This window comes from Pseudophryne corroboree, chromosome 3, assembly GCF_028390025.1.
Source record: "Pseudophryne corroboree isolate aPseCor3 chromosome 3, aPseCor3.hap2, whole genome shotgun sequence".
Classification (NCBI taxonomy): domain Eukaryota; kingdom Metazoa; phylum Chordata; class Amphibia; order Anura; family Myobatrachidae; genus Pseudophryne; species Pseudophryne corroboree.
In genome coordinates this window covers 624,620,237-624,632,868 of record NC_086446.1, presented here as the reverse complement: position 1 = coordinate 624,632,868, position 12,632 = coordinate 624,620,237, and positions in this window count along the sequence as shown.

Sequence of the window (12,632 nt, the reverse complement as noted above, 5' to 3'; positions counted from 1 at the left end):
TCCGTTCAGACTCCCTCCTCGATTATCTGGCCAGCCGCCGCCTCCCAGAGCCTCAGTGCTCCTTCGTCCTGCACTGCCGGTGGGCTGTGAAACGCACCACTCTGGCTTCCGGTTTCGCGGTCCGTGGCTTCCGGGGGTGTGAGCGGGGTGTGAGCGATCAGCGTTCACTCGGGTGATTGACTCTGGATGCAGCTCCAACGCGTTTCCCCCCCTCAGGGGCTTCGTCAGGGATAGCTGCAATCCCAATCTATGTACTTTATATATGCTAAGTCCAAGCCTTAATTGGACTTAATCATTCAATCAATTATATGGTTATTCCATTAATTAAAACAAATTCAGTCTGGCATACAATAGAAAAGAGAGAAAATGGGAAAAAAGAGAAGGGAAAGATCAAGATGATACAGGGGTATTGATGTTCATATTTGCAATGAATCATTGTTATATTAAATCGTGTAATCATTGATTCACAAGAAGGCTGCTAAATCGAAATCTATATTTAGACCCTTTGGTGTAATTGTGTCGATCTGATAAATCCATTTTGCTTCTTCCTTGGATATCTCCATTATCTTATCACCACCTCTCCAGTTGTTCCTTATTTTCTTGATACCCACAAATTTCAGACCTGCAGGATCACTGTTGTGGAAATTGGTGAAATGTACTGGGACACTGTGTGTTTCCACGTTCTTTTTTATATTCCGTATATGCTCTGCAATACGTATTTTCAGGGGTCTGATGGTTCTCCCGACGTATTGCAGCCCGCATGGGCATTCCAGCAGATAGATGATTCCCTTAGTGTCACATGTTACAGAATCTTCAATTTTGAATTCTTTTTTGTTGGTGTTTGAACAAAAGGTCTGGATACCTCTTGTGCTTGTTTGCTTTAAGTTTTTACAGTTCTGGCATCGTAGACAGTAGTGGAATCCTTTTCTTTCCCCACTATTCATCCAGGTCTGCGTTTCCACCTTATTTGTGTTGGAATGTAGGGCACTTTTTACTAGTGAGGATCTAAGATTTTTTGCTCTTCGATAAATCAGGCGCGGTTTCTTAGGGAGTAGTTGGTTCAATTTGTCATCTTTTAGTAGAATAGGCCAGTATTTGGTTAGAATTCCTTCCAATTCCCTTGCCTGGGAGCTATACTGAGTAATGAAGGACACTCCATTCTTTACCCCCTCTTCTTTTTCTTTATTCTTAGGAATCATGAGGCTATTCCTACTGAGTCCACCTACTTCCTCGTGGTTCCTTTTTAACTCAGTTTTGTCGTATCCCTTTTCCATAAATCTTTTTGCCATATCCTCGGCCTGTTTCTGATATTCGTCATTTTTAGAGCAATTTCTCTTTAATCGCTTAAACTGGCCCTTCGGGATATTCCGGAGCCAGTTTGGATGATGGGCACTGGTTCTCTCGATGTAGGTGTTGCAATCAACTTCCTTTATATGGGTTCGGGTCTCCAGTAGATTGTTCTCCACATAAATTTCCAGATCTAGAAAAACTACTTTTTCTTTACTGCAGTTTGCAGTGAAGTGAAGATTCAATTCATTCTGGTTCATGTATATGATGAATCTATCCAAGTCCTCTTGTGTTCCTGACCAGATGAATATTACGTCATCTATGAATCTTTTCCACAATTTTATATTATTTTTCATTGGATTATTATTCCAGATTCTCTGGTTCTCCCATACCGCCACAAACAGGTTCGCGTACCCCGGCGCGAATTTCGTTCCCATCGCGGTCCCGCGAACCTGCCTGTAGTATGTATTTTCGAACCAAAAATAGTTGTGGCTCAGGATGAATCTAATTGCCTCAATGATGAAATTAATCTGTCGATGATGAATGATGTTATCTTCACATAGGATTATTTCCACGTATTCGCACCCCTCTTCATGCCCAATCACACTATATAAGGTGATGTCACAAGTAACTAGAGTATAACCTTCTTTCCAATCAAACTCCGCTAGGGTCTGTAGAATATCCATGGAATCTCTTAAATGGCTCTGTTGTTTGGGTACTATCGGCTGAAGGAATTGGTCGATATATTCTGAGAGGTTGCTGGTGAGGGAATCTATTCCTGCCACTATGGGCCGGCCTGGTGGATTCCTCCTATCCTTGTGGATTTTTGGCAGGATATAGAAAACCGGCAATTTAGGGTGGTCTTGGTAGATGTAATCATACTCCTTTTTGTTTAGAATCCCCAAATCGAGTGCTTCTTTCAACATAATCTTCAACTCCTCTTTGTATTCCTCCGTGGGGTCCTTGGAAAGCTTCTCATAGGTGGAGGTGTCTTCTAGGATCTTCATGGCTTCTCCTATATATTTCGACCTGTCCATAATCACCAGACCGCCTCCCTTGTCTGCTGGTTTGATGCATATATCTAGATTCGCTTCTAATTCTTTTAATGCCTTGTGCTCAAAAAAGAAAACTAAGACCAAGCAAGGAAAAAGAGGAGGAATACGCGAGAGGAGCAAGGTCGAAAATAAGGAAGTAAAGACTGAAGGGATCTTCAACATTAGCAGTGTCACTTTAACGAAACAACAAGAAACCGTTTTAAGCAAAGGGTTAAAATATGCACCCCAAAAGAACTTAAACAAATTTGAAACGTATATTAGTCTACATAAATTCGTAAGGAATTTGACACTAAAAAAATACTTTATGAAAACCCGGGAGGAAAATGCAGGCACAATGGAACCCTCCATCTATCAGCATACCACTCTGAAAAAGAAGTCTAAATTCTACCCCATTCATCAAAAGGGTCCCTTCATAGAGACATTCCAACGTATGGTGGAGAAGGAACTAGAAGATCTTACAACAAAAAATAAGAAGTACAACCTGTCAACACAAGAGCACAAGGCATTAAAAGAATTAGAAGCGAATCTAGATATATGCATCAAACCAGCAGACAAGGGAGGCGGTCTGGTGATTATGGACAGGTCGAAATATATAGGAGAAGCCATGAAGATCCTAGAAGACACCTCCACCTATGAGAAGCTTTCCAAGGACCCCACGGAGGAATACAAAGAGGAGTTGAAGATTATGTTGAAAGAAGCACTCGATTTGGGGATTCTAAACAAAAAGGAGTATGATTACATCTACCAAGACCACCCTAAATTGCCGGTTTTCTATATCCTGCCAAAAATCCACAAGGATAGGAGGAATCCACCAGGCCGGCCCATAGTGGCAGGAATAGATTCCCTCACCAGCAACCTCTCAGAATATATCGACCAATTCCTTCAGCCGATAGTACCCAAACAACAGAGCCATTTAAGAGATTCCATGGATATTCTACAGACCCTAGCGGAGTTTGATTGGAAAGAAGGTTATACTCTAGTTACTTGTGACATCACCTCCTTATATAGTGTGATTGGGCATGAAGAGGGGTGCGAATACGTGGAAATAATCCTATGTGAAGATAACATCATTCATCATCGACAGATTAATTTCATCATTGAGGCAATTAGATTCATCCTGAGCCACAACTATTTTTGGTTCGAAAATACATACTACAGGCAGGTTCGCGGGACCGCGATGGGAACGAAATTCGCGCCGGGGTACGCGAACCTGTTTGTGGCGGTATGGGAGAACCAGAGAATCTGGAATAATAATCCAATGAAAAATAATATAAAATTGTGGAAAAGATTCATAGATGACGTAATATTCATCTGGTCAGGAACACAAGAGGACTTGGATAGATTCATCATATACATGAACCAGAATGAATTGAATCTTCACTTCACTGCAAACTGCAGTAACGAAAAAGTAGTTTTTCTAGATCTGGAAATTTATGTGGAGAACAATCTACTGGAGACCCGAACCCATATAAAGGAAGTTGATTGCAACACCTACATCGAGAGAACCAGTGCCCATCATCCAAACTGGCTCCGGAATATCCCGAAGGGCCAGTTTAAGCGATTAAAGAGAAATTGCTCTAAAAATGACGAATATCAGAAACAGGCCGAGGATATGGCAAAAAGATTTATGGAAAAGGGATACGACAAAACTGAGTTAAAAAGGAACCACGAGGAAGTAGGTGGACTCAGTAGGAATAGCCTCATGATTCCTAAGAATAAAGAAAAAGAAGAGGGGGTAAAGAATGGAGTGTCCTTCATTACTCAGTATAGCTCCCAGGCAAGGGAATTGGAAGGAATTCTAACCAAATACTGGCCTATTCTACTAAAAGATGACAAATTGAACCAACTACTCCCTAAGAAACCGCGCCTGATTTATCGAAGAGCAAAAAATCTTAGATCCTCACTAGTAAAAAGTGCCCTACATTCCAACACAAATAAGGTGGAAACGCAGACCTGGATGAATAGTGGGGAAAGAAAAGGATTCCACTACTGTCTACGATGCCAGAACTGTAAAAACTTAAAGCAAACAAGCACAAGAGGTATCCAGACCTTTTGTTCAAACACCAACAAAAAAGAATTCAAAATTGAAGATTCTGTAACATGTGACACTAAGGGAATCATCTATCTGCTGGAATGCCCATGCGGGCTGCAATACGTCGGGAGAACCATCAGACCCCTGAAAATACGTATTGCAGAGCATATACGGAATATAAAAAAGAACGTGGAAACACACAGTGTCCCAGTACATTTCACCAATTTCCACAACAGTGATCCTGCAGGTCTGAAATTTGTGGGTATCAAGAAAATAAGGAACAACTGGAGAGGTGGTGATAAGATAATGGAGATATCCAAGGAAGAAGCAAAATGGATTTATCAGATCGACACAATTACACCAAAGGGTCTAAATATAGATTTCGATTTAGCAGCCTTCTTGTGAATCAATGATTACACGATTTAATATAACAATGATTCATTGCAAATATGAACATCAATACCCCTGTATCATCTTGATCTTTCCCTTCTCTTTTTTCCCATTTTCTCTCTTTTCTATTGTATGCCAGACTGAATTTGTTTTAATTAATGGAATAACCATATAATTGATTGAATGATTAAGTCCAATTAAGGCTTGGACTTAGCATATATAAAGTACATAGATTGGGATTGCAGCTATCCCTGACGAAGCCCCTGAGGGGGGGAAACGCGTTGGAGCTGCATCCAGAGTCAATCACCCGAGTGAACGCTGATCGCTCACACCCCGCTCACACCCCCGGAAGCCACGGACCGCGAAACCGGAAGCCAGAGTGGTGCGTTTCACAGCCCACCGGCAGTGCAGGACGAAGGAGCACTGAGGCTCTGGGAGGCGGCGGCTGGCCAGATAATCGAGGAGGGAGTCTGAACGGAGACGGAGGCGGAGAGCCGGCAGACGGAGTAAATTACAGAAGGTACACCTGTAATACGTCTTGTTAACAGGAAATTCTAATAGTACCTACTGCGATCTGGAATAACTCTGTCAACATATCGGGTGTATATGGTCCTAATTTTATTGCCATAGATGCTAATGATGGGACCTTAGTGTGACGTTTTAGAGTACACCACTCTTTTATCCATAAAGAACACTGTTTTATATACTGGAAGCCTTTGAGGCCAAGGAATTCAGGTCCCAGGACATTTTAAGCCGATCAGGCTGTGACTGTGTGGATCTATCCATTTATACTTAGATGGACTAACATGGGAAAAAGATTCTATATATGATTCATTGTGTTCATAAAGAATTTTAATTTAATTTCTGTGGTAAATAAATGTGATATTTTTATTCAGTCTGGTATTTCCCTATATTCTGTCTTTTTTCTTTCTTTTTTTCTTTTTCCAATTTAAATACTGCGCCTGGATTTCATATTCTAAAGCTATAACCATTAAGGGTAACGGTTTGTCCTACGGCTGCAAATTTAAAATCTTAACCCCATTCCCGTAAGGAGTTTGCGCAGATAATATTTCCTTTGCACAAAGGGGAACGATCGCATGCGCCTCTGGACATCCAGCTCCCGATTATCAGCAATGAGAACCGTTGAAGAGTGAGCTGGATGTGATCGGCTTGTCTATTTATGCCCCACACACAATACAATTCAATGGTCCCTACAATCTCATTGTTCATTGGACACAGGAATTCCTCCTCGTATTATAACAAAAGGTCATAGGTTGATTCATACAGGTGGGCTGTGACAATTTCCAACTGCTCAGGTGGGTGGGAAACTAGGTTTCCCGCCGCATGGATAAGTAAGTGCAAATAATAGTAAATGGACATAAACTTCTTATGTCCATAACTATTCGCACGAGCGATTAATCTGTTTCAAACCAACACCGGAATATTGCTAATTAAATATTCTTCCGATGGATACTAAACACCACTGTATTACTCCTGTCTGACCCTTCGTATCAAACAAAGAGGGATTTCTCTGTCCATGAACATGCTACATTAACCAAACTTTCAGATTCTATCAAAGGGACCATAATCTACAAAATACATTATATGGTGAAAATATGTAACGAAAGAGTCGCCCGCTAGACGCATACAATCTCTACCGTAAATGCGCATACCGTGCGCCTGCGGGTGCCCGCAACAGCGAGTATGCGCACGCACGGGAGAGCGCACGCATGCGCAGCAGGGACACATAGGAGGTGCAAATATGGCAGTGTGCATCGTGATATTTTTCTGACTTTGACAGTCCACCCTTTGGCAGTCAACAATAACTGCCACTTCCTAAAACATTTCAAAAAGAGAAAAAATAAGATTTTACTTACCGATAAATCTATTTCTCGTAGTCCGTAGTGGATGCTGGGGACTCCGTCAGGACCATGGGGATTAGCGGCTCCACAGGAGACAGGGCACAAAAATAAAGCTTTAGGATCAGGTGGTGTGCACTGGCTCCTCCCCCTATGACCCTCCTCCAAGCCTCAGTTAGGATACTGTGCCCGGACGAGCGTACACAATAAGGAAGGATTTTGAATCCCGGGTAAGACTCATACCAGCCACACCAATCACACCGTACAACTTGTGATCTGAACCCAGTTAACAGTATGACAACGTAGGAGCCTCTGAACAGAGGGCTCACAACAAGAACAACCCGATTTTTTTGTAACAATAACTATGTACAAGTATTGCAGACAATCCGCACTTGGGATGGGCGCCCAGCATCCACTACGGACTACGAGAAATAGATTTATCGGTAAGTAAAATCTTATTTTCTCTAACGTCCTAGTGGATGCTGGGGACTCCGTCAGGACCATGGGGATTATACCAAAGCTCCCAAACGGGCGGGAGAGTGCGGATGACTCTGCAGCACCGAATGAGAGAACTCCAGGTCCTCTTTAGCCAGGGTATCAAATTTGTAGAATTTTACAAACGTGTTCTCCCCCGACCACGTAGCTGCTCGGCAGAGTTGTAATGCCGAGACCCCTCGGGCAGCCGCCCAGGATGAGCCCACCTTCCTTGTGGAATGGGCCTTGACAGATTTAGGCTGTGGCAGGCCTGCCACAGAATGTGCAAGTTGAATTGTGCTACAAATCCAACGAGCAATCGTCTGCTTAGAAGCAGGAGCACCCAGCTTGTTGGGTGCATACAGTATAAACAGCGAGTCAGATTTTCTGACTCCAGCCGTCCTTGAAATATATATTTTCAATGCCCTGACAACGTCCAGCAACTTGGAATCCTCCAAATCGCTAGTAGCCGCAGGCACCACAATAGGCTGGTTCAGGTGAAACGCTGACACCACCTTAGGCAGAAAATGAGGACGCGTCCGCAGTTCTGCCCTGTCCGAATGGAAAATCAGATATGGGCTTTTATACGATAAAGCCGCCAATTCTGACACTCTCCTGGCTGAAGCCAGGGCCAGTAGCATGGTTACTTTCCATGTAAGATATTTCAAATCCGCCGATTTGAGTGGCTCAAACCAATGGGATTTGAGAAAATCCAAAACTACATTAAGGTCCCACGGAGCCACTGGGGGCACAACCGGGGGCTGTATATGTAGTACTCCTTTTACAAAAATCTGGACTTCAGGAACTGAAGCCAATTCTTTCTGGAAGAAAATCGACAGGGCCGAAATTTGAACCTTAATGGACCCCAACTTGAGGCCCATAGACAATCCTGTTTGCAGGAAATGTAGGAATCGACCCAATTGAAATTCCTCCGTGGGGGCCTTCTTGGCCTCACACCACGCAACATATTTTCTCCAAATGCGGTGATAATGTTGTGCAGTCACCTCCTTCCTGGCTTTAACCAGTGTAGGAATGACCTCTTCTGGAATGCCTTTTTCCCTTAGAATTCGGCGTTCAACCGCCACGCCGTCAAACGCAGCCGCGGTAAGTCTTGGAATAGACACGGTCCCTGCTGAATCAGGTCCCGTCTTAGAGGTAGAGGCCACGGATTTTCCGTGAGCATCTCCTGAAGTTCCGGGTACCAAGTTCTTCTTGGCCAATCCGGAGCCACGAGTATCGTTCTTACTCCCCTTTGCCGTATAATTCTCAGTACTTTGGGTATGAGAGGCAGAGGAGGAAACACATACACTGACTGGAACACCCACGGTGTTACCAGAGCGTCCACAGCTATTGCCTGAGGGTCTCTTGACCTGGCGCAATACCTGTCCAGTTTTTTGTTGAGGCGAGACGCCATCATATCCACCTTTGGTTTTTCCCAACGGTTCACAATCATGTGGAAGACTTCTGGATGAAGTCCCCACTCTCCCGGGTGTAGATCGTGTCTGCTGAGGAAGTCTGCTTCCCAGTTGTCCACTCCCGGAATGAACACTGCTGACAGTGCTATCACATGATCTTCCGCCCAGCGAAGAATCCTTGCAGCTTCTGCCATTGCTCTCCTGCTTCTTGTGCCGCCCTGTCTGTTTACGTGGGCGACTGCCGTGATGTTGTCCGACTGGATCAACACCGGCTGACCCTGAAGCAGGGGTTTTGCCAGGCTTAGAGCATTGTAAATCGCTCTTAGTTCCAGTATATTTATGTGAAGAGACATCTCCAGGCTTGACCATACTCCCTGGAAGTTTCTTCCCTGTGTGACCGCTCCCCAGCCTCTCAGACTGGCATCCGTGGTCACCAGGACCCAGTCCTGTATGCCGAATCTGCGGCCTTCTAACAGATGAGCACTCTGCAACCACCACAGAAGAGACACCCTTGTCCGTGGCGATAAGGTTATCCGCTGATGCATCTGCAGATGCGATCCGGACCATTTGTCCAGCAGATCCCACTGAAAAGTTCGTGCGTGGAATCTGCCGAATGGGATTGCTTCGTAAGAAGCCACCATCTTTCCCAGGACTCTTGTGCATTGATGCACAGACACTTTTCCTGGTTTTAGGAGGTTCCTGACAAGTTCGGATAACTCCTTGGCTTTCTCCTCCGGAAGAAACACCTTTTTCTGAACCGTGTCCAGAATCATTCCCAGGAACAGCAGACGTGTTGTCGGGGTCAACTGAGATTTTGGAAAATTCAGAATCCACCCGTGTTGTTGCAGCACTACTTGGGTTAGTGCTACTCCGTCCTCCAGCTGTTCTCTGGACCTTGCCCTTATCAGGAGATCGTCCAAGTAAGGGATAATTAATACACCTCTTCTTCGCAGAAGAATCATCATTTCGGCCATTACCTTGGTAAAGACCCGAGGTGCCGTGGACAATCCAAGCGGCAGCGTCTGAAACTGATAATGACAGTTTTGCACCACGAACCTGAGGTACCCTTGATGTGAAGGGCAAATTGGGACATGCAGGTAAGCATCTTTTATGTCCAGGGACACCATAAAGTCCCCTTCTTCCAGATTCGCTATCACTGCTCTGAGTGATTCCATCTTGAACTTGAATTTTTGTATGTACAGGTTCAAAGATTTCAGATTTAGAATAGGTCTTACCGAGCCGTCCGGCTTCGGTACCACAAATAGCGTGGAGTAATACCCCTTTCCCTGTTGTAGGAGGGGTACCTTGACTATCACCTGCTGAGAAAACAGCTTGTGAATGGCTTCCAATACCGTCGCCCTGTCTGAGGGAGACGTTGGCAAAGCAGACTTTAGGAACCGGCGAGGGGGAGACTTCTCGAATTCCAACCTGTAACCCTGAGATACTACCTGCAGGATCCAGGGGTCCACCTGTGAGCAAGCCCACTGCGCGCTGAAATTCTTGAGTCGACCCCCCACCGTTCCTGAGTCCGCTTGTAAAGCCCCAGCGTCATGCTGAGGGCTTTGCAGAACCCGCGGAGGGCTTCTGTTCCTGGGAAGGAGCTGCTTGCTGCCCTCTCTTACCCTTTCCTCTGCCTCGGGGCAGATATGACTGTCCTTTTGCCCGCTTGTTCTTATAGGACCGAAAGGACTGCGGCTGAAAAGACGGTGTCTTTTTCTGTTGGGAGGGGGTCTGAGGTAAAAAGGTGGATTTCCCGGCAGTTGCCGTGGCCACCAAATCCGATAGACCGACGCCAAATAATTCCTCCCCTTTATACGGCAATACTTCCATATGCCGTTTGGAATCCGCATCACCTGACCACTGTCGTGTCCATAAACTTCTTCTGGCAGATATGGACATCGCACTTACTCTCGATGCCAGAGTGCAAATATCCCTCTGAGCATCTCGCATATAAAGAAAAGCATCCTTTAATTGCTCTAAAGTCTGTAAAATACTGTCCCTATCCAGGGTATCAATATTTTCAGTCAGGGAATCCGACCAGACCACCCCAGCACTGCACATCCAGGCTGAGGCGATGGCTGGTCGCAGTATAACACCAGTATGTGTGTATATACTTTTTAGGGTAGTTTCCAGCCTCCTATCAGCTGGATCCTTGAGGGCGGCCGTATCAGGAGACGGTAACGCCACTTGTTTTGATAAGCGTGTGAGCGCCTTATCCACCTTAGGGGGTGTTTCCCAGCGCGCCCTAACCTCTGGCGGGAAAGGGTATAATGCCAATAACTTTTTTGAAATTAGCACTTTTCTATCTGGGTTAACCCACGCTTCATCACATACATCATTCAATTCCTCTGATTCAGGAAAAACTACAGGTAGTTTTTTCACCCCCCACATAATACCCCTTTTTGTGGTACTTGTAGTATCAGAGATATGCAAAGCCTCCTTCATTGCCGTGATCATATAACGTGTGGCCCTACTGGAAAATACGTTTGTTTCTTCACCGTCGACACTAGATTCAGTGTCCGTGTCTGGGTCTGTGTCGACCGACTGAGGTAAAGGGCGTTTTACAGCCCCTGACGGTGTCTGAGACGCCTGGGCAGGTACTAACTGGTTTTCCGGCCGTCTCATGTCGTCAACTGATTTTTGTAATGTGCTGACATTATCACGTAATTCCATAAACAAAGCCATCCATTCCGGTGTCGACTCCCTGGGGGGTGACATCACCATTACCGGCAATTGCTCTGCCTCCACACCAACATCGTCCTCATACATGTCGACACACACGTACCGACACACAGCAGACACACAGGGAATGCTCTATTGAAGACAGGACCCCACTAGCCCTTTGGGGAGACAGAGGGAGAGTTTGCCAGCACACACCCAAGCGCTATAATATATATGGGAACAACCCTATATAAGTGTTGTATCCTTATAGCAGCTTAAATATAGTAATATCGCCAAAAAAAGTGCCCCCCCTCTCTGTTTTACCCTGTTTCTGTAGTGCAGTGCAGGGGAGAGTCCTGGGAGCCTTCCTCACAGCGGAGCTGAGCAGGAAAATGGCGCTGTGTGCTGAGGAGAATAAGCCCCGCCCCCTATTTCGGCGGGCTCTTCTCCGGAGTTTGTGAGATCTGGCAGGGGTTAAATACATCCATATAGCCTCAAGGGCTATATGTGATGTATTTTTAGCCATAAAAAGGTATTATACATTGCTGCCCAGGGCGCCCCCCCAGCGCCCTGCACCCTCCGTGACCGCTGTGTGAAGTGTGCTGACAACAATGGCGCACAGCTGCAGTGCTGTGCGCTACCTCAGGAAGACTGAAAAGTCTTCTGCCGCCTGCTTCTGGACCTCTTCCCTCTTCGGCATCTGCAAGGGGGGTCGGCGGCGCGGCTCCGGGACCGGACTCCATGGCTGGGCCTGTGTTCGATCCCTCTGGAGCTAATGGTGTCCAGTAGCCTAAGAAGCCAATCCATCCTGCACGCAGGTGAGTTGACTTCTCTCCCCTAAGTCCCTCGATGCAGTGAGCCTGTTGCCAGCAGGACTCACTGAAAATAAAAAACCTAAAAACTTTTTCTAAGCAGCTCTTTAGGAGAGCCACCTAGATTGCACCCTGCTCGGACGGGCACAAAAACCTAACTGAGGCTTGGAGGAGGGTCATAGGGGGAGGAGCCAGTGCACACCACCTGATCCTAAAGCTTTATTTTTGCGCCCTGTCTCCTGCGGAGCCGCTAATCCCCATGGTCCTGACGGAGTCCCCAGCATCCACTAGGACGTTAGAGAAATATATGTCAAGTGTAAATACATTTCCATGGTTGGGTAGGGGAGGAGAGGAGAAGGTAGGAAAAGGGTATGTCCTAGTGAGATAGCAGAAGCATGTGTGTATGAATCCGTGTTTGGGGGGTCATGTATCATCGTGCCGTACGTGTTTTAAATCAAGCTTCGAGGTATTGCGAAGTATATATTTGAATTCCTTCTTATCCCGTGGTACGGGTCTGTGGATGGGCTGTCAAACTTTACCGAGCTCTTTTCGGCTGTGGTTGTAACAAAATGGGGAGCACATTTTAGTTGATGATACATGAATGGGGGAATATGTGATTGCTGATATCTGTGTTGGTATTCTCTATC